Genomic DNA, 4,987 nt, shown 5'->3' with positions numbered 1-4,987 from the left:
TATATATATATAAAGGAACATTATTTAGCCTTGAAAGAAGGAAATTCTGCCATTTGCAATATGTGGATGGACCTTGAGGGCACTATGTTAAATGAAATAAGTCAAACATTAAAAGAAAAATACTATATCACTGTATCATCTCATTTATATGTTGAATCTGAACAAACTGAAATCATAGATACAGAGAACAGATGGTGCTTGCCAGAGGTTGGGGGGGGCAGGAGGGAGGTGGGCAAAATAGGTGAAACTGGTCAAAACTTCCAGTTAGAAGACACCTTAGTGATAGGGATGTAATATGCAGCATGGTGATTATAGTCAACAATACTGCATTGTGTACTTGCAAATTGATAGGAGAGTAGATCTTAAAAGTTCTCACAATAAGGAAAAATATTGTAAGTATGTGAGGTGATGGCTGCAACTCAAGTTATTTCACAATATATAGTTATATCAAATCATATTGTACTCTTTGGACTAATACAATCTTTTATATCACTTACATCTCAATAAAAATGGGAAAAAAGAAAAAAAAAATCAGACCCGAAGGATCAAAATAGCAATGGAAGAAAACAACTGATTACTCAGAATTGAGAGCTGCTGCCACCTTGGGCTGAAGGCTAGGTGCCTGGTCAGTGTGCAGTGGGGGCGGCCAATGTTTCTGTTAGTACAGGTATCTTGCTGCTGTCACTGAGCCAGAAGCTAGAAGTCCCCTCTCCTACTGATGCTGCCAAAACTTGCCCAGAGGCTTCTTGGGACTAAAACTTCCCACCATCTCTCTACAAAGCTTTAGACAGGCTATTCCCTGTGCCTAGAAGTCAGCCTTCCTCCCTCCACCTATCACCCCACAGCCCTGCACCCCACTTGGCTAACTTTTCTATTTCCAAAAAAATCAGATTTCTTTTCAACATCTAGCACAAGATTGTTATATTGCGAAGTCCCTAACTTTATCATTGCCTTCTCTATCTCTTATATTCTATCTATTATTACATCTATTACCTGTGTAATAGGTGTGCCTATTACCTGTGTGCTTGTTAGTCTTTCATATTGAGTTGAGAGCTTCCTAAGGTTGTGCCTTTTTGTTTGTTTGTTTATATCTTCTCAGCTAGCACAGAACCTACCATTTCTCAATTAATATTTGTCAATTTTATTTTAATTGAATTGCAATCTGCAAATGTACAGAACTATAGTATATCTTAATTAATATCTTAATGGATCTAATATGCTGGGTCAGGAATTGAAACACAACCACTGTTCTTTGCTCATTTGGTATGTGGGAGAGTTATTTTAACTTACTTTATTGTGGAGGTGAGGCTTTTTTCAAGCTTAAAAAGTATTCTTTTTAGAGCTTCTGAAGGTGTCTGGATGACAGGCTGGCTGAGGTTTTATAATCAACCATTTATAATCATGAAATGTTCTAATAATGAAAAGTAATATAGTCAGACATTCTAAATTGTGTTCCCATTCACTTTGCCAAGTGCCTTTTCAAAACCTTTTTGCTCTGGCATCTTATTTATTTATTTTTTTTTGGTAATTCTCATGTTACAACACAGAAAACTGAGAATCTAACTTCAGAAACAATAAAACTTAGAACAAATTTAAAGGTGTGAGTACAAGGGGTTCTAGACAAATCACAGTCTAGTACTCTGCCTTCCAAATTGAAACTTGAGTTTTTCCTCCTAGACAAACCTTTCAGAACAGCAGAGCTAGATGCCTGTTTGACTGAAGGTAAAAGAACAGTGACAACCCAGTATTCCTTCCTTACTTGAGAAATGGGCTTTCTGTTTCTCCTGCAAAGCTGCATTCTCAAGACAGAGGCCAATGGGATCTAGGCCAGTGGATTTCAAACCAAGTGTCACAGATTCTTGATGATGCCTAAAGGGTCACTGGGAGGAAGAGAGACAGAGCTGGCAGTTTCATCTCTTCCAGCCTCACCCATTTTACCCTCAGCAGATTCACTTATCTTTTAAGTTCCTTTCATTCTCTATAAATCTTCATTTACAAAAGGAATTTGGCTACTATAAACATTGTGAAAAACCACTGATCTAGTCTCCTCAAACATTAGGAGAATGTACAATTGCCAAAAAGGCTGTATGAAGGAAAATTCCATGGATCTAGACTCAGAGAACCTCTCCTTTGATTTTGCTCTTCCAATTAGCTGTGAGGCCTTGAACAAGTCACTTAACCTCTCTGGACCTTAGTTTTCTCATCTTGGATGTCGTGAAATTTTAAATTACTAAAGCTTTTGAGAAGTGGTTTGCAAATCATAATATTCCATGCAAACAAGAGTTATTATTGTTTTCCAGAGAATGGGTCAGTAAGTTAGTAAAATTCTAGAAAAACAACACAGATATGTAATTATTGATAAACATTTTTGAATGCCTACTGTGATGGTTGATTTTATATATCAACCAGACTGAGTCATGGGATACCCAGATAGCTGGCAAATTTTATTCTATTGTTTCTGTGAGGATTTTTTTGGATGACATTAACATTAAATCATTGGACTTGAATAAAGCAGATTGTCTTCCATAATGTGGGTGGGATTCATTCAATCAGTTGAAGGCCTGAATAGAACAAAAGGTTGACCTGTTTTTCATCTGCCTGATTGTCTTTGAACTGAAACATCAGCTCTTCCTGGTTCTCTAGCAGTTTCTGGCCTTTGACTAGAACTGGGATGTTGGCTTCTCAGATTTTAAACTTGCCACCCCTTGTAATTGTGTGCAGCAATTCCTTACAATAGATACAGATAGCTGGATAGATAGATATCCTGTTGGTTCTGTTTCTCTGGAGAACCCTGACTAATACATTCACTGAGGTGATCTTGAAATATGTTCACAACTCTTTGACACTCTTGCTTCCAAAAGATGAAGCTGAATTCCCCATCTCTCTTGAATGTGGGCTGGACTTAGAGACTTGCTTCTAATGAATGAAATACACTGGAAGTGACAGAGTGGCAAGGTGATAAAAGGCACTATGACTTTCTTCTTCTTTTTTATTTTTTGATCATTTTTCCTAGGAAAAGCAACTTGCCATGTCTTGAGAACATTCAAGAAGACCAATGAAGTTCACATCATGAGGAACTGAGGCCTCCAGCCAACAGCCATGTGAACCAACTTGGATACGGACTCTCCAGCTCCTGTCAAGCCTTCAGAAGACTGAAGCCCTTGTGGTCATCATCACTGCAGCTTCATGAGAGACCCTGACCAGAACCATTCAACTCAGCTGTTTCCAGATTCCTGACCCATAGAAAGTACATTAGATAACAAATATTTACTGTTTTTAAGCCACTGTGTTTTAGGGTAGTTTTTTTTTTTTGCAGCAGTAGATAAATAATACACCTGCATTGAGTTCATTGCATTGTCTGAACCCTCCATTCCTAGACTCAGGGTTGTGAATGATTATACAGAGAGACAGAGAGTCAGTAACAAAAATTTTCATTCTATTTTCCATTTGCACCAGGATATGGGAGAGTGGTCAACATCCAGTAAACCTGGATCAAAATTCGAAGTGCCCTTGTTGATCTGGGTGGGAAGTCAAGACAACATAAAAGAGCATCAATGAGGGCAAGGACATAGTAGCAGGCCTTGGAGGGCAAAGAAAACTCTTCATCAGCACAATGGGAAAAAAATTGGCTCCATAAAACTGAAGGTCAGGCTCCCTGTGCACTTAAAATAGGTGTTCAATACATATGCATTGATTGATGTTGGCTGATTTATTTTGAATGCCAGACAGACTGTGAGTCACCTGTGTTGCAACATAGCTTAAATAAATGTGCGTTGTGCCTGGAAAAATAGCAATTCAGCAGTGAGGACCAAAAAGAGCCATTCAGCCTCTCACTGGGCAGCTTTACTGGTCCCATCTGCCATAGACCCCTGACTACTGAGGAGATTCCCATTGGAAGTTGAGCAGTGCTTTGGGGGTAAATGAGGAGAGCCTTCAACAGGAAAACCTTTGGCAGTGGGACCTGACCAATTGCTCTCAGTGTCAGTGAAGACCTGGATTGATTTCTGTATAGGAAGATCAGTGCTGTGACCTGCAAAGATGCTAAGACAGGCCCACAGTAGGTTGGTGGTGAGAGAACAAGATGGGGGTGGTGGTGATTGCAGGTTGGTAATGGAAGAGAAATTTGATACAGTAGTTAGACATCGTTACAAAAAGACATGGGTTATTTTTCTTATAATTACTCTTCATGAAAACTTTGCCATATTTAGGTTTGGATGAAAAAAAATACATGTGGCTTTTGCTCTTGATCATGTTAGATTACTTTTTTTTTCTGTTTTGAAGATGAAGGCTCTGTGTGAAGTACTGAAGGGCACATTAAGGTGCTCGTATGTTCTAGTTTTCCTGGGAGAATCTCTGTTTACATATCATGTTCCAGTGTCATTATTTTAGTGACACTTTTACTCTAAAGGATCCTGAGTTGGACAATTAGTTATATAGCAACAACTTCTAGTTTTAATGGAGAGGCAATACAGTAGACTGAGTAGAAATATGAACTCTATCACAAACCTTGAGGGAAAATCCCAGTTCTGCCACTTATTAGTCATGTGATCTTGGACAAATTCCTTAATATCTCTGTACTGTGGTTACTGTAAAGTGGGGATAATAATAACATCTATTCATGTGGTTGGGGTGAAGATTAAATGAGTTATTATGCATAAAAGGCTGCAAACAGCACCTGACATATGAAAGCTCTATAACAGCTTTAGGTTTAGTTAATATTAAATCTTCACAAAAATCTTGTGATGAAGTTGTTCTTATGCCCCTTTGTAAATGAGGACACTGAATTTCCAGAGATTAAGAAAAATTTTATAGGCAGACTAGCTAGAAAGTAGTAGGTGTAGGATTTGGTTTTGACTCTGATTTCAAAAGCTGGCACTTATTAGAGTATTCCACAACACCTGTTACTCTCAAAGCCTCCTTACCCCCGACTTCATTTTCTAGAACAAGTTAGCATGAGGTAATATGCCTGTATTCTCACTCTCACTCT

The sequence above is a fragment of the Neophocaena asiaeorientalis genome, unplaced genomic scaffold (assembly GCF_003031525.2).
Source record: "Neophocaena asiaeorientalis asiaeorientalis breed wild unplaced genomic scaffold, Neophocaena_asiaeorientalis_V1.1 scaffold271, whole genome shotgun sequence".
Taxonomy (NCBI): Eukaryota; Metazoa; Chordata; class Mammalia; order Artiodactyla; family Phocoenidae; genus Neophocaena; species Neophocaena asiaeorientalis.
Note: the sequence above shows the minus strand (reverse complement) of the source record.